Below are 18472 nucleotides of genomic sequence, written 5' to 3' on the forward strand. Positions count from 1 at the left end.
CCGCGCTCGGGTGAGGAGGCGCGCTCCGGGTGAGGTCGCCCCGGTGAGGAGGCCGCGGCTCGGGTGAGGCCGCGGTGAGGAGGCGCGCCGGTGAGGAGGCGTGAGGAGGCTCTCGGGTGAGGCCGCGCTCGGTGAGGAGGCCGAGCTCGGGTGAGGCCGCCTCGGGTGAGGAGGCCGCGCTCGGGTGAGGCCGCTCTTGGGTGAGGAGGCCGCTGGGTGAGGAGGCCGCACTGGGTGAGGCGCGCTCGGGTGAGGAGGCCGCGCCCGGTGAGGAGGCCGCGCCTGGGTGAGGCCGCGCTGGGTGAGGAGGCCGCGCCTATGCGGGGCCGTGCCCGAGTGGTGGCCGCGCCCGAGTGGTGCCGGGACCCCGATTCGTTCCCCTTAGCTATGGAGCGGGTCGTCGTGACACGTGGCGGTCGTTGATTTGCCCGGTGAATATTGGATGTATCATTTGCCCCCCACTCTCTTGGGATAGGATGTCCAAGAGAGTAGGTGTCTTTGCATAGTGAGGGGTCCGCTGTGAATAGACTTTCCTGTGGGGTTTGCCTATAAATCCACTAATGAGGTAGGAGAGGTTGGGGGTTCAAACCTTACCTCCTACACTTTTTCTTTTTGTTTTTTGTAGGTATATGTTCCTTCCTCTCCCTTCTTCTTTCACTTCTCATTTCTCTTTTTGTCTCCCCTTTTGCTCTCCTTTGATTCCCCCTTTTTGTCTTTTGTCTTCTCTTTGGTGCCCACCATGTGCTTGTTTTTGGGTCACCTCCACTAGTATCCATTTTGCTTGATTTTGGGTCCTTGTGTTGGGGTTGTGTTATCTTGGTGCCTTGGTTTGCTTGGAAGGCTTGAGTGGTGCTTGGCTTGAGTGCCTTGCCTCTTGTGACCTCTATCCCTTGATTGTGCCTCGTGGTGTGGCTACGTCATCGCCGTGTGCTTGCCCTTCCGCGCGGTCACCTTTTTTCTGAGGTAAATCGATCCCCACCTTTTTTTTTTTTTTTTTTTTTTTGTATGGTGTCTCCTCGGTCTCGGTGAGGCCGCGCCTGCTGCTGTGGCCGCGGTGAGGCCGCGCCCTGCAGATGTGGCCGCGCAGGGGTGGCCGCGCCTGAGTGTGGCCGCGCTTTGGTGTGGCCCGCGCCTTGCGGGTGTGGCCGCGCCTAGGTGTGGCTGCGCCTTGCTGGCGATGCCCCGCCTATGGTGGCCGTGGCGTGGGTGTGATGGACCCTCGCTCTTCTTCCCTGTTCTTCCTCTTGTATGTGATGGATCTGCTGTTTATATTTCGCAGGTGGCATTCTTTTCATTTTTCTTGCCAGCTTCGGGGAGATTGCTTTCTCGAGTAAGTAGTTCGTTCCCCTTTTGTCCTTGTCTCTTGGTGATTATTTGCGCGTTGATGCTCTCTGACCCTTGATAGTTAACGCCTTAGGCGTAGAGCCTCAATGGTGGCATGAAGCCTCAGTGTTGGCATGTTGCCTTAGGCTTGAAGCCTCGGTGTTGGCATGTCGCCTTAGGCATGAAGCCTCAATGTTGGCATGTCGCCTTAGGCATAAAGCCTCAATGTTGGCATATTGCCTTAGGCACGAAGCCTCAGTGTTGGCATATCGCCTTAGGCACGAAGCCTCGATGTTGGCATATCGCCTTAGGCACGAAGCCTCAGTGTTGGCATATCGCCTTAGGCACGAAGCCTCAGTGTTGGCATATCGCCTTAGGCATAAAGCCTCAATGTTGGCATGTTGCCTTAGGCACGAAGCCTCAGTGTTGGCATATCGCCTTAGGCATAAAGCCTCAATGTTGGCATATCGCCTTAGGCACGAAGCCTCGATGTTGGCATATCGCCTTAGGCACGAAGCCTCAGTGTTGGCATATCGCCTTAGGCACGAAGCCTCAGTGTTGGCATATCGCCTTAGGCACGAAGCCTCAGTTGAGTAGTAGAAGAAGCCGAGTATTCCCGAATTTTTTTCAATTCATCTTTGAAACTGTAATGCCATCTACTGCCATGTTGGTGGTGCTAAACTCATTGTTGTTACTTCACGATAGTACTTCTTCAAGTATAGTGAGTTCAGTGCACGGTCTACCTTCTTGCCCCCTGGAGTCTTCAAGTGGTAGGTCCCTGGGTGTATCTGCTTGGAGACTATGTAGGGTCCTTCCCAGTTGGGTGACAGCTTCCCTGCCTTTTGTGGCTGTGATGCACTTGCCCTCCGTAGTACTAAATCTCCCTGGTGGAATAGCCTTTCCTTGACCCTGGCATTATAGTACCTGGCAGTACGTTGCTGGTAGGCGACGTTCCTTAGTAGTGCTCTTTCGCGGACCTCATCTATAAAGTCTAGGTTCGCCCGCAGTCCGTCGACATAGGTGCGTTCATTGAAGTGCGTAACCCTATGGGACATAGTGCGAGACCTCTACCGGCGCCAATGCTTGATTGCCATATGCTAGGCGGAATGGGCTCTCTCCTGTGGCGTCCGTCCTATGTAGTTCGGTATGCCCACAAGATGCTTGGTAGCTCTTCTACCCACTTGCCTTTGGCTCCTTCTAGCCTTTTCTTGACTCCTTCCAATAGCATTCGTTGGTGACCTCCACGACCATTGGCTCGTGGGTATGCTACCGACACAGCCGATAGTCGATGTTGTATGTGATGGAATGCTTGGAATTTAGGGTTGTTGAATTATTTTCCATTGTCCGAGACGAGGATCCGTGGTACCCGAACTGTAGATGACGCCGTCGCGGACGAACTTCTCCATCTCTGTCTCTGTTATCTTGGCCAAGGGTTTAGCTTCAACCCACTTGGTGAAGTAGTCGATCGCGACGACCCGGTACTTTCGTTTCTTGGTGCTGCGGTGAAGTTGCCTAAGATGTCTAGTCCCCACATGGCAAAAGGTATGGGGTTGAGGATTGATGTCACTTGGTGGAGGGTAGATGGGGTACTGGGGTGAACAATGACATTGCTCGCACTTCTTGGCATATTGGATGGTCTCCTCTTGCATTCGTGGCCAGTATAGTCCCTGGCGGAGGATTTTGTAGGCTAGGGCTCGTCCCCCCATGTGGCTTCCACATATCCCCTCATGGACTTCAGCTAGGGCGTACTCTGCCCCCTTGGGTCTTAGGCACCGGAGTAGTGGTGTTGTTGCCCCTCGCATACGATGCCCATCTAGGACGGTGTACTTTGCAGCTCTCATCTTGTTCTTCCTTGCTTGACCTTGTCTTACGGTAAGACATCGTTCTGGAGGTAGTTGAGTAGAGGGTCCATCCAGCTAGGTCCCTCCGTGATCTTGTTAACCTGCTTTTCCTTATACGTTGGCTCATGCAGGATCTCAACATAGACTGCACTAGCCAAATTTCGGAGTTCCTCATTGGCGAGCCTGGATAGGGCGTCAGCGGTGGCGTTCTCCTCCCTGGGAACTCGAACCATCTCAAACTTCTCGAAATCCTCGATCAATGCTTGAGTGCGTGCTAGGTATGATGCCATCCTCTCATCTTTTGCCTCATACTCTCCATTCACCTGATTCACCACGAGCCGGAGTCACTCCGGGCGGATAGGTGTGTGACTTGGATGGCTTTGGCCACCCGGAGTCCAGCTAGTAATGCCTCATACTCGCTTCATTATTGGATGCTTGGAAGGTGAACCGGAGAGCATATTGGATTCGAAATCCCTCGGGGCTGGTTAATATGAGCCCAGCGCGCTCTCGCCGCATTGCTCGACCCGTCCCACGAACATGTCCCAAGATCCGTGATCCTTCTCTTGGGCTCCCCTGTTTGTGACTCGATCTCAGGACGGGTACACTCGCAATGAAATCTGCAAGAGCCTGGCCTTTGATGGCTGTCCTTGGTTGGAACTCGATGTCATGCTCACTTAACTCCACCGCCCATGCTATCAATCGTCCGGAGACGCCCGGCTTGTGCAATATCTTCTTCAAGGGTAGGTCTGTGAGGACTGTGATGGTATGGGCTTGGAAGTATGGTCGTAGCTTCCTGGCTGCCATTACCAATGCATAGGCTACCTTCTCGATCCTAGTGTACCTGGTCTCTGCATCGATCAGGACATGGCCGACGTAGTAGATGGGCCTCTGGACTTTGTCTTCTTCCTTCAAGAGATCTGGCCGACCGCGACAGGGTGGCGGCCAGGTAGAGCCGCAACTCTTCGTTAGGTTCCGGTCGCCCAAGTAGGGGTGGGCTCTCTAGGTACTCCTTCAATTCTTGAACGCCTTTTGGCACTCTTCCGTCCATGTGAAGTCCTTAGGGCTTCGGAGGTTTTTCAATGTTTTGAAGAATGGTAAGCACTTATCACCTGATCGTGACACGAACCTGGAAAGGGCGGCAACCCTTCCATTCAACCTCTACACTTCCCGACCGTTCGAGGAGGTGCCATCTCTTGGATGGCCTTGATCTTGGATGGGTTGGCTTCTATTCCACGGATGAGACCATGAACCCCAGGAATTTTCCTGACGTTAACGAAGGCGCACTTTGCGGGTTTAGCTTCATCCGGTTCCTCCTCGAGCACTGTGAATGCTTCCTCTAGGTCGGTCAGGTGTTGGTTGGTGTGGATGCTTTTCACGAGCATGTCATCCACATATACCTCCATGTTGCGCCCGATCTGCTCCTCGAACATCTTGTTGACCATTCTCTGGTAGGTGGCCCCTGCATTCTTTAACCCGAACGGCATGACGTTGTAGCAGTAGCTCTCTTTGTCCGTCCGGAATGCGGTGTAAGACTCATCATCCTCATACATGAGGATCTGGTTGTATCCGGAGTAGGCGTCCATGAAACTCAGCATCTCATGGCCGGCGGTGGCGTCGATCAGTAGGTCGATCCGGGGCAGTGGATACTCATCTTTTGGGCATGCCTTGTTCAGGTCGGTGTAGTCGACACACATCCTCCACTTCCCACTTGGCTTTGGTACCATGACCACTTTGGCGAGCCAGGTTGGGAACTTCTCCTTTCTGATGAACCCTGATCGGCTTAACTTCTCGACCTCCTCCTTGATTGCTGCTTGTCGGTCGAGGGCAAAGTTACGCCGCTTCTGCTGAACGGGCTTCCTGGTTGGGTCGACATGTAGTCGGTGTTCCGCTATGGAACGTGGTATTCCTGGCATGTCGGAGGTCGACCATGCGAAGACATCCATGTTCGCTTGGAGGAGGTGTCCAAGCCCTTCTTTCTGTTCCTTGCTTAGCAGCGAGCCGACCTGAACGACCTTGGAGGGGTCATCCTGGCTGAGGGGCCATGGGATGAGGTCTTCCACTGGCCTTCCCCTTCTCTCTGTCAGTTCATCTCTCTGGTCACTGACCATGCTCTCTAGGCAGAGTGCCATTCCACGGGTGTTGCCATTTTTCATGAAGGTGGCGTAGCACTCCCTTGCTTTCTTCTGATCTCCTCGGACTTCGCCTACCCCATTCTCGGTGGGGAACTTCATCTTCAGGTGAAGTGGTGATATGACTCCTCTAAGGGCTGTCAGTGATGGTCGCCCTAAGAGGCCGTTGAAGGACACCACGGACTTGACTACCATGAAATTTACCATGATGGTTACTTGTTGAGGGTGTACCCCGAAGGTGACGGGTAGCTCTATGGTACCTCTGATGGAGGCGGTGGCCCCTGAGAATCCATGGAGATAAGTGGGCTCTGGTTTGAGCTGGTCGTCCCCGAACCCGAACTGTCGATAGGCGTCCAAGGAGAGTACGTCAACGGACGCCCTGTGTCTATCGCACGTGTGCAAGTCGATTGGCTACCTCCACCTATACTACCAGGGCATCTTCATGCGGGAAGTTTAGTCCTTCCAGGTCTTCATCCAAGAAGGAGATCACCGCCTCGATCTTGGCTATCTTCTGGGCTTCTCTCGCCACTCCCACGAACCTGGCATGAGCTTTAGCTTTCGGTGGACTCTTGCCCTGGTCCTCCAAGTATGGTGAGGATAGGAGGTCCCTTGGTGCCACTAGGTTCGTGGCATCTCTCCGCTCTTCGGGCGGTCTCTCTCTCGACTGTTCTTCTTTCTTCTCGTCTCGGCTCCACTCTGTCTCCGTCGCGACCTCTATCTCCTTGGCCGAGCGGTTGTCACGTCTCCCCTTCACATACTTGTTCAAGCTTCCTGCTCTTACCAGTTGTTCTATCTCTCTCTTCAATTGATAGCACTCCCGTGTCGTGCCCATTCTCTTTGTGGAAGAGACAATATTTGTTAGGGTTTCGCTTCTCGGCGCTGCTAGCATGGGTCGTGGCCAATGGAGTAGGTCACGGTCTGGATCTCGCATGAGTATCTGGGACTGGTGGTGTTCGTGGTGTGAACTCGGGGTGCTTGCCCTCTCGCTTCTCTCGGGCGCGTCGTCCTCCTAGATGGGCGGTCGCTCTTCTCTTGTCGGCGCTCTGTCCTCGACCTCTTACTCTCGTTGCGGTCATCAGGTGTTGACCTCTTGTTGTCCTATGGCTTGGCCTCGATTATTTTTGTTGTAGCTTGTAGTACCTCGGCCATATTTACAAACTCGTTGCACCGCTCCAGGAGCTCTTTCATAGTCCTGGTCTCATGACGTGCCAGGTCCTTGATCAAGTCCAGGTCCCTAATACCTCCTGCTAGGGCTGCATCTTGTGTCCGGTCATCCAAGTCTCGAACCTCCAGGGACTCCTTGGTGAACTGGTAACGTATTCCTGAGAGATTCCCCAGGGTTCTGTACCACATTTAGTAGATTGACGGTGGTCTTCTTACGCTTGTGCTTTGGAAACGGGTGACGAACTGTTCGCATAGCTCTGCGAACGAGCATATAGATCTCGATCATAGCCTGGAGAACCATGATGTGGCTGCTCCCTTGAGGGACGCAAGGAATGCCCGACAGGATACCACATCCGACCCCCCATCATGCCATTAAAGTAGTTGATGTGGTCATTAGGGTCAGTGGTACCACTGTAGAGTTCAAAGGTGGGTAGTCGAAACCTGGAAGGTAGTGTGGCTGACATGATCTCTGCCAAGAAGGGGTGTTGTCTAGGTATGGAATGTGTCTCACCTTTGGTCTACTTCTTCAACCCTTCCAGCTTCTCATCCAGGTCGCAGAGTCTTTGATCGAGCTCCTCGTCCCGTGTCTGCCCCCCACGCTTAGCCGGACGTTCGCTGCGACCCCGTTCACGCTCTCTCCTGGATGTCCCCTCCCGCCTTGAGTGTTGGCGGGATGGTGAATGGTCATGCCGTGATGAACCCTGTCGTGAAGGTGAGGGGCTTTCTTCTCTGCAGGTCCGGCTTCGTCATGGTACGTGACCTTCTTCCAGTCGTCCATCGAACACAGACCTCCGGACTGATCTCTGCGGGCTAGACACCCTTGCCCTGGGTGTTGGCGTCCTCCCACGTTCTGACCGTGGCGAGAGGTCTCTTGTTCTCCTGGGATGCTGGGAAGGCTCCCCCCGCTGCGGAGTGGGGGTTGCCTGTCGCGCAAGTCTCTCTGATCTCGTGCCCCTGGGAGATGATCTCCTAGGGTTTGGCTCTTGTTGAGGTATGGACTCCACCCTTGCTGATGGTGAAGTCCTCCGACGGCGAGATGTCGCACGCTGCGTCAGGTATTCTCGAAAGAGTCGTTGTTCATCGAGGATCTGTCGTTGCAGGTCGTTGATCTGACCCACAGTGGCTGGAGCATTGGGGTCAGGTGTCACCTCCACCACCACATCGTCGGCCTCGTCATTGTTGGGCTCGGCGATCACGAACTGGTCATTAAGGGGGATCTCCTCCTCCAGAGGGACATGGTCCTGGTTGTTGGCTCCGCGGCGAGAGCACTCTGGGGGTGGTGATCCATTTCTTGCTCCGTTGTTGGTGGTAGTAGTCTTCCTTCGTGCCATTGAATGAGTATGTAAGCGAGCTAGTAGCTATAATGGCTAGCGTCGTTCCCACAGACGGCGCCAATCTGTTGCGTCAAGAAATCTTCGAGCGGTCCTGCGAGTGCCGTCACCTGCAATTGGACCAAAGGGGTCAATCAGAGAGAACCGGTGTGGTCCCGGCCTAGGGCTCTCCGATGCCAAAGTTAGATCTCCTGGCGCAAATAGATGAATAGTGATTATTCAGTATGAGTTTAGATGTCCTCTATGGGGTTGTGTACCTTTGCCTTTTATAGTAGCATATGGCGGTGTGGAGAGTCCCCGTTTGATTGACGATTGTGCCGTTGAGTGGATAGAGGCCCCGGGGTAACAGGGCTCTATCCTGATTGGTCATCTCCCCATGGGAGGGAGTGTCCTGGTGGCATCGGGATCCTTGGTGGATAGATACTGCGTGTGGTGATAACGTCCTTGGTGCTTGAATCCGTCCGGATGACGTGACCTCTAAGCGGTCTAGAGTCCTGGTAGTGACATGAGTCTTAGCGATACGATCGGATCGTAGATAGGTGGCCCCCACCTCACGTGCCCACGATGTTGTGCCTGGGTACAGGCCGCGCCTGGGTGAGGCTGCGCCTAGGTGAGGCCGCGCCCAAGTGGTGGCCGCGTCTGAGTGAGGCCGCGCCCTGGTGAGGAGGCCGCGGCCTGGGTGAGGCCGCTCCCTGGTGAGGAGGCCGTGCCTGGGTGAGGAAGCCGCGCTGGGGAACCTCGGGTGAGGCCGCCCGGTGAGGAGGCCGCACTCGGGTGAGGCCCCTCCTCGGGTGAGGAGGCCGCGCCTGGGTAGAGGAGGCCGCTCCTTGGTGAGGAGGCCGCGCCTGGGTGAGGAGGCCGCTCCTGGGTGAGGCCGCGCCCTGGTGAGGAGGCCGCGCCTGGGTGAGGCCGCGCCCTGGTGAGGAGGCCGCGCCTGGGTGAGGAGGCCGCACTTGGGTGAGGCCGCGCCTGGGTGAGGAGGCCGCGCCTGGGTGGGGCCGCGCATGGGTGAGGAGGCCGTGCCCTATGTGGGGCCGTGCCCGAGTGGTGGCCGCGCCCCCGAGTGGTGCTGGGACCCCAGTTCGTTCCCCTTAGCTATGGAGCGGGTCGTCTGTGACACGTGGCGGTCGTTGATTGGCCCGGTGAATATTGGATGTATCACGTCTAATGCACTGGATTTCCCATCCATATTAAAGAGGAAATATTGATAGATAATCAATGTAGACCAAGATTCCGATTTAAGTGAATCTAGTTATTTTTTTTTTTTTTGAGCTGTTTGGCTCTCCCTTGCTAATGGCAGTACTGAAGGTAGGGGAGTCCATTAAGTGTTTCGTTCTTGTTAGTCTGGGTTTTTCTCGACTTTTTCCTTCTAATCTGATGCAAGCTCATCTTGTATCGTAAAATTAATTGAAAGATCAAGAGAGAGATAGGACAAGAACCCATAAGTCAAGAGAAAGATCAGGACATGAACCCATAAGTCGTGGTTTCTTGGTCACATTCTGAAGCTTAGGGTCTAAATCCGTTGGACTGTGCCCTTCTTCTTTTCCTTCCAGCTGCTATACTTCATCTTTGTGCTGTATCCCATCTTGCTCTTCGCTTATGTCCACATTCTTGACTAATACATTGTTAGATTCCAAATCCGATTTCGAACCATCCATCCCCATCTTGATTTGACGTAGAAACTCCGAATCGCCAGACGACAAGTCACAAACACCAATCGAAGACGAACTCTATGAGAAAAGCCTGTATCTTCTACTTCGAAAGTACTCCGCTTCTCGCATCGTCCATCTTGAGTTCACTCATTTGAGAACACAACTCCAGATGACAAGAAAAGAGACAGAAGATGAGCTATCTGACTCAAAGCCTACCTGCTATATCTTCAGAAGCACTCTGGCTTATTTATTTATAGTGAGCACGACTTATTTTGCAATAATTTTACTCCCACGGTCCATATTGGACATTTTCTCCCCTAGTTTGTTCGATTCCACTTTTACGAGATTATCCAGGTAACGGGATTGGCTTGTTCCAGGATTATAAAAATACTTTGAGAAATGAATACGCAATTCACAAGGCTCCCGCCACTGTGGGGTCTAGGGGTCATAATGTACGCAGCCTTACCCTTATTTTCACAAATAGGCTGATTCAAGGGAGGGTCATAAAGCCATGGAATTGAGGACCAATTTTTTGTGGATTAAATGTGGCTCAATGGCTGTGGAATTCTTAATTCAATCTATGTGATTCCACTGTTTGTGTTGCAAGAATGGATTTTCCTTCAACATTTCTTTTCATCCATTATATGAAAAAAAAAATAACCCACAATTGTTATAGGGAGGCAGACCCAATAGCAAATTATATTGCCAAGGAGGTAGCAAAACATGGAGTTTCATCTAATACAGTAGATTTCCCATCCATATTAAAGAGGACATATTTGTAGATACTCAATGTAGACCAAGATTCCGATTTAAGTGAATCTGGATGTTTTTTCTTTTGAGTTGTTTGACTCTCCCTTGCTGATGGTAATACTGAAGGTGGGGGAGTCCATTAAGTGTTTCGTTCTTGTTAGTCTGGATTTTTCTAGACTTTTTCCTTGTAATCTGATGCAAGCCCATCTCGTATCGTAAAATTAATTGAAAGATCAGGAGAAAGATCAAGACAGAATAAAGATCAGGACAGGAAACCATAAGTCGTGGTTTCTTGGCCACATTATGAAGCTTAGGGTCTAAATCCGTAGGACCGTGCCCATGTTTTTGTCCTTCCAGCTGCTATACTCCATCTTTTTGTTGTACCCCATCTTTCTCCTCGCTTATTTTCACATTCTTGACGTATACATTGTTAGATTCCATATCCGATTTCGAACCCTCCATCCCCATCTTGATTTGATGCAGAAACTCCGAATCGCCAGACGACAAGTGACAAACACCAATCGAAGATGAACTCTCCGAGAAAAGCTGCTATCTTCTACTTCGAAAGTACTCCGCTTCCCGCATTGTCTATCTTGAGTTCACTCATTTGAGAACACAAGTCCAGACGACAAGAAAAGAGACAGAAGACGAGCTATTTGACTCAAAGCCTGCCTGTTGTATCTTCAAAAGCACTCCGGCTCAATTATTTATAGGGAGCACGGCTTATTTTGTAATAATTTTACTCCCACGGCCCTTATTGGTCATTTTCTCCCCTAGTTCGTTTGATTCCACCTTTACGAGATTATTCAAGTAACGGGATTGGTTTGTGCATGGATTTAGATTATCCAGGTAACGGGATTTGCTTGTGACGAGGTATTAAAAATAATTTGAGAAATGAAGACGCTATTAACAAATCTCCCGCCACTATGGGGTCTAGGGAGGGTCATAATGTACGCAGCCTTACCCATGTTTTCACAAATAGGCTGATTCCAGGGAGGGTCATAAAGCCATGGAACTGAGGACCAATTTTTTGTGGATTGAATGTGACTCAATGGCTGTGGTATTCTCAATTCAATCTATGTGATTCCATGGTTTGTGTTGCAAGAATGGATTTTCCTTCAACATTTCTTGTCATCCATTATATGAAAAAAAAAAAAAACCCACAATTGTTACAGAGAGGCAAACCCAATAGCAAATTATATTGCCAAGGAGGCAACAAAGCATAGAGTTTTGTCTAATGCACTGGATTTCCCATCCATATTAAAGAGGAAATATTGATAGATACTCAATGTAGATTAAGATTCCAATTTAAGTGAATCTGGTTTTTTTTTTTTGTTTTGTTTGAGCTGTTTGGCTCTCCCCTGCTAATGGCAATACTGAAGGTGGGGGAGTCCATCAAGTGTTTCGTTCTTGTTAGTCTGGGTTTTTCTCGATTTTTTCCTTGTAATCTGATGCAAGCCCATCTTGTATCGTAAAATTAATAGAAAGATCAGGAGAAATATTAGGTCAGGAACCCATATGTCAGGAGAAAAATCAGGACAGGAGAAAGATCGGGATAGGAACCCATAAATCGTGGTTTCTTGGTCACATTCTAAAGCTTAGGGTCTAAATCCGTAGGACCGTGACCTTCTTTTTGTCCTTCCAGCTGCTGTACTCTATCTTTCTGTTGTACCCAATCTCTCTCCTCGCTTATTTCCACATTCTTGACGAATACATTGTTAGATTCTAGATCCGATTTCGAACCCTCTGTCCCCATCTTGAATTGACGTAGAAACTCCGGATCGCCAGAGGACAAGTCACAAACACCAATCGAAGACGAACTCTCTGAGAAAAGCCTGCATCTTCTACTTCGAAAATACTTCGCTTCTCGCATCGTCCATCTTGCTTTAACTCATTTGAGAACACAAGTCCAGACGACAAGAAAAGAGATAGAAGACGAGCTATTTGACTCAAAGCCTGCCTGCTGTATCTTCAAAAGCACTCCGGCTCGTTTATTTATAGGCAGCACGGCTTATTTTGTAATAATTTTACTCCCACGGCCAATATTGGACATTTTCCCCCCTAGTTCGTTCGATTTCACTTTTACGAGATTATCCAGGTAACGGTATTGGGTTGTGCAGGGATTTAGATTATCCAGGTATGGGATAGGTATGTGTCAGGATTTTAAAAATAATTTGAGAAATGGGTACGCAATTCACAAGGTTCCGGCCACTGTGGCGTCTAGGGAGGGTCATAATGTACGCAGCCTTACCCTTGTTCTCACAAATAGGCTGATTCTAGGGAGGGTCATAAAGACTTGGAATTGAGCACCAATTTTTTGTGGATTGAATGTGACTCAATGGCTGTGGTATTCTCGATTCAATCTATATGATTCCATGGTTTGTGTTGCGAGAATATATTTTCCTTCCACATTTCTTGTCATCCATTATATGAAAAAAAAATAACCCACAATTGTTACAGGGAGGCAAACCCAATAGCAAATTATATTGCCAACGAGGCAGCAAAGCATAGAGTTTCGTCTAATGCGGTGGATTTCCCATCCATATTAAAGAGGAAATATTGATAGCTACTCAATGTAGACCAAGATTTCGATTTAAGTGAATCTGGTTGTTTTTTCTTTTGAGCTGTTTGGCACTCCCCTACTGATGGCAATACTGAAGGTGGGGGTGTCCATTAAGTGTTTCGTTCTTGTTATTCTGGATTTTTCTAGACTTTTTCCTTGTGCAAGCATCGTAAAATTAATTGAAAGATCGGGACGAGAAACCATGAGTCAAGAGAAAGATCAGGACAGGAACCCATAAGTCGTGGTTTCTTGGTCACATTCTGAAGCTTAGGGTCTAAATCCATAGGACCGTGCCCTTCTTTTTGTCCTTCCAGCTGCTGTACTCCATCTTTCTGTTGTACCCCGTCTTTCTCCTCTCTTATTTCCACATTCGTGACGAATACATTGTTAGATTCTAGATCCAATTTCGAACCCTTCATCCCCATCTTGATTTGATGTAGAAACTCTGAATCGCCACACGACAAGTCACAAACACCAATTGAAGTCGAAATCTCTGAGAAAAGCCTGTATTTTCTAATTTGAAAGTACTCCGCTTCCTGCATCGTCCATCTTGAGTTCACTCATTTGAGAACACAAGTCCAAACGACAAGAAAAGAGATGGAAGACGAGCTATCTGATTCAAAGCCTGCCTACTGTATCTTCTTAAGCGCTCCGGCTCGTTTATTTATAGGGAGCACGACTTATTTTGTAATAATTTTACTCCCAAGGCCCATATTAGACATTTCCCTCCCTAGTTCGTTCGATTCCACTTTTACGAGATTATCCAGGTAACGGGACTGGCTTGCGCAGGGATTTAGATTATTTAGATAATGGGATTGGCTTGTGCCGGGATTTTAAAAATAATTTGAGAAATGAATACACAATTCACAAGGCTCCTGCCACTGTGGGGTTTCAGAAGGGTCATAATGTTCACAGCCTTACCCTTGTTTTCACAAATAGGCTGATTCCAGGGAGGGTCATAAAGCCATGGAATTGAGGACCAATTTTTTGTGGATTGAATGTGACTCAATGGCTGTGGTATTCTCCGTTCAATCTATGTGCTTCCATGGTTTGTGTTGCAAGAATGGATTTTCCTTCAACATTTATTCTCATCCATTATATGAAAAAAAATAACCCACAATTGTTACTGAGAGGCAAACCCAGTAGCAAATTATATTGCCAAGGAAGCAGCAAAGCATAGAGTTTCGTCTAATGCAGTGGATTTCCCATCCATATTAAAGAGGAAATATTAATCGATACTCAATGTAGACCAATATTCCGATTTAAGTGAATCTGGTTGTTTTTTCTTTTGAGCTATTTGGCTCTCCCCTACTGATGGCAATACTGAAGGTGGGGGAGTCCATTAAGTGTTTCGTTCTTGTTAGTCTGAGTTTTTCTAGACTTTTTCTTGTAATCTGATGCAAGTTCATCTCGTATCGTAAAATTAATTGAAGCCCAAGTGGAGCTAAACCTTAACAAAAAGTAACTCAACTCCAAGACCATCGGACCAAAAGAGAACCAGTCCTTGATCAACAAGAGCTTTGCTAGTGGAAAATCTCTTCAATGCCACTTGAGGTATACCCTAGTGGATTGATGATGTGGCATCAACTTTCAAAACATCTTTGACTACATTCTTCTCTTCTTGAGTGGAAAGTTATCTCCTCTAGTTCCTTGTCCGGCCCTATTCCCCCAGTGCCTGTAATAAGAGGGAAGGGGAGGGGTGGACTCCACCCTAGCAGGGGTAGGGTGGTCATTGCATCCCCTTATTACAGGCATTGGGGGTACAAGGCCGGGTAGGGAACTGAAGGGGAAAACTCAAGATCCTTTTTTGAGTTTTCCCTTGAAGACAACATGAAGACTCTTGAAGATAACATCAAGACTTCTCAAAACAATAATCAAGGTACCTTAAAACAAAAATCAAATCATTGTACTTATTGCTTGAAGCAACCAACAAAAAAGTGGAGAAGATGCTCTAGAGTTTTTCTAAATCAAGATGTAATCTCAACCATGAGAACATCATTTAAATGAAGGATTGAGGTATCGTAGGAGCTTTTAGAATTTATTTTTCTTTGTCTATAAAAGACCTACCTATTTTGTTTGTAACAGATTAAAAGTTTGTGAATGAAATTTGCTAGAAGCACTCCCTTGAACCAAGATGTATTCTTGAACCTAGAAAAGTTCAACAATAAAAACTTTGAAGAGTTTTCCCATCTAATCTAGAATAGTTAAATGTTTTTCCATTGTGTCCCTTGCATCCTAGAATAGTTGCAACAATATTCTTGGTGCTGCTACATCCTAGAAGAGAGGTGTTTAAGTCCCATACTTGTCATTTTACAAAAATCCCAAAAAGAAAAAAAAAATTTGTTGTTTTCATTTCCAAAATTTGTCCTTCCATAAACCCTATCTTCACATCCAGTTTTCTCCAACCTACAATCATAATCGGAGAAAATTGTTGTAGCTCGATGACTCTTTTTTAATTTGGATTTAGAATCAACTCATTTTAAGTTATATCCGGAGAGTTATGTTCGTTTTCTCAAGCTTGCAGGCACATATGAACTTAATTTTGTCACTTAGTAAACTTGACATTAGTAGGTGACTTTGCAATCTAATTGTATGTAAAAAATTTCATTCCCGTTGGATAGGGAACTTTTTCTAGGCACACCTATCTAGGAAAAAAAAAGGAAAAAATAGAGCTAAATACATCATATATCATATTGATGATTGATTTCAATCATATGACCCACCATGTATAAAGCTATTTTGCCCATCATGTATCTATTTTCTCTGAAATCGTTTAGGTTTAGGGTTTCAAGTTCAAACCCTAAACAATTTGGAGAAGATGAGGGCAATTTGGTCACTTTACTCTTTAATTTTGGTGGATTTTTATCATAAGGTCATTTGGGTTATTAGATTCCATGAAAGTAACTTCTAACGTCCCAGACTGACGGACAAGACTAGATTGTTACAAAATTTGGCAAGTAGAGGTGCATTTGGACTTAGTAACGTTTCAAGAGTGCACTTATAGTTTTGTACGTGTGGGCAATTTGAGGGGGCATTTGAAGAAAACGCTTTAATATATGAATAAATGCTGACATGAACAACATGTGTACTAAATTTGGGTGGGTACATACAAGCTACCACATGGCAATTCAATGGGTAAATGAATAATGTGCTTGTTATGTATTCTTGGAATGCATTATAGGTTGATTTCGTATTCTCGAATGATACAAATATATAGTTGTTTTTATTATCTTAAAGTGGAAAATCAACCTAGAATGCATATCAAGCACAACTTCAACTATTTACAATCTTTGTGGGCTCTTGGCAGAAATCCGTAGTACCATTTTGCTTCGAGCTCCTCAAGCTCTTCTCTGTAGGAAGTCCAATACCCAAAAAGTGCCGAGATAGGCATTAAACGGCTGGGCTGTGCCTGTGCCGTATACAGCCTGACGGTTAACTGGATGCCCCCATGCGGACTCTCTAGGCGCTGGGCTCCCACCTCCCTAGAGATCGTGGAGCCGGATCCCTAGCTTCGTAGGTAAAACATGCTACTCAAAAATCAAGGAATCCCCAGGTCATTAACCCAATCATACGATTCATGTTGCAGTACAGCAAGATGTAAACAATGAAGTACAAGGGAAAAAATGTCTTTTCATCTTTTTGAGAGAGGGAGAGAGAGATGATCACATGTGATTAGAAGAGGCAGTGATGAATGTGAAGACTTTTTAATGTTAAAAAGTGATTGAAACGCACTCTTAAGTAGAGTAGCCGTAAAAAGGTCGCTTTGAAAGTGAAGAAGAAGTCGAGGAGGAGGAAACACCGGAGGTGATGGAAATGAAATGAGATGACCCCACTTGTACTGTCATGCTTCCACTTCCACTTTCACTTTGGATCTGGATCATATCAGGGTGGTCAAAAGCAAAATGTGAAAAAATAAAAAAGGTGATTAATTAAGTGGGAATGTTAACAACAATCAAAATCATTGAAATAACCATTTTAGCTAATTAAGACCAAACATTACAACAACGATAGCGATTGGCTTGCCGACATCTTACTTATACTTTTTTTCTTCTTCTTCTTCTTCTTCTTCTCCAGCTCTGATCAGCAGCGATCATATCTGTTGGTACATCTATACGTACTTTGGCGTGCACTCACTTTTTTTGAGTTGAAAATGTGGGAACCTGTTGCTGCCTTTACAATATATTTCCCTTCTTTTTCTTTATTAGAGCTTTTCAACTCGAAAAGTCTTGTCACCCACCGTGCACAAACCGTTGATGTGCATTAAAGGCATGAAATATGCCTTAATTACTACAATAATTAAAGAGTGAGAGACTAACTCCCATTAACAAAACTAACCACTATTCACTCTCTCTCTCTCTCTCTCTCTCTCTCCAGTCACACAAAATTAAAGGAATTTTGAGATGATGGATGAAGTCATTAAGCATTAAGCATTATGGGTCAAGCTCAAGTGTTTTACTTATCATGATTTTAAGGTATCTTGTTAAAGTCTGAAAATTATAAAAATGAAGAAGAAATATGAAACATATTAGAAGAAAAAAAACATATGACTAGCTGCACTCTCAAGTTTTATGGGTGGACAAACTAAAGATCGAAGATGACATTTGATTAATTTCTTTGTCAATTGTTTAGATGAAACTTATTTTATGGGTTTTGTAGATGCATTTAATCGCGTACACGATGCAAATATGTTATTTCAGTTCTTTTGTAGCAAGATTATAGAAATTGGAGAGGAGAATGTTCTACAAGTGCGTAATGGGATAAACTTACCTGATTGCGAGACCGATTAGTAGAACAAAGATAAAATTCGACCAGTGATTCATGAGTCTTGTATGAACACACGGACTAATAGATGAGAGGAATCCACATATTGGAAACTCAATCACCTATAATGCACCTACTATAAAGAGAAAGATTACAATATATTGTATCTACTATATTGAGAGAGACTGAGAGAGATTATAGGTTGTCATAGGATTGCATACTAGATGCTCAAGCAATAACAAATGTAGAAAGAACTAATATGCTGATATGGTCTGATAATATACGCCGGGGATAATAGGTTGATGGCTCTCACAAGAGCTATTTTTAATGGAGTTGTTTGGCATCTCAATGTTGACTCATCACATCCTTTGCTTTAAGAAATCCCAATTAGGTTTCCAATGTACATTCACCGATTCAAATGGTACATGAGTTGCACCAATGGGAAGGGGGCCCAATTTCCTTCTCTATAACTGTAGTGTAGATCAATATATATGTTGGATTTTAATTTGGAAGCCTAGTTTTCCTACTTAGAGATCAATAAGGCCACATTTGTTTAGTGAGGACTTAGGCGGGGTGGGAAAATACTGATGTGACACTTTAAAATCTCACCCAATTTTGTTTGGTTATCCTGGGGTGGCGCACTTACAAAAACTTAGGGAACATCATTAAATGCTTTGTTTACCGATGTGGCTCTTCAAAATTCCACCCCAATTCGGTGGGACTTTGGTTTTTGTTCATTGGAAAAGTAACTTTACCTCAGCATTTTCACGGATCGTTCTCCTCTCAAGTTCCCTGCCCAGTCAGGTGTGCAGGTTCCTCTAATAGGAGGGGTGGAAATGACGACCTCACCCCTTGCCCAAACACACTGCCCGGGTGGGGTGAAGTCGTCATTTCTGTCCTCCTATGAGAGGAGTCTGCGCACCTGACCGGGCAGGGAACCTGAGAAGAGAAAAATTCC

The sequence above is a fragment of the Telopea speciosissima genome, chromosome 2, assembly GCF_018873765.1.
Source record: "Telopea speciosissima isolate NSW1024214 ecotype Mountain lineage chromosome 2, Tspe_v1, whole genome shotgun sequence".
NCBI lineage: Eukaryota > Viridiplantae > Streptophyta > Magnoliopsida > Proteales > Proteaceae > Telopea > Telopea speciosissima.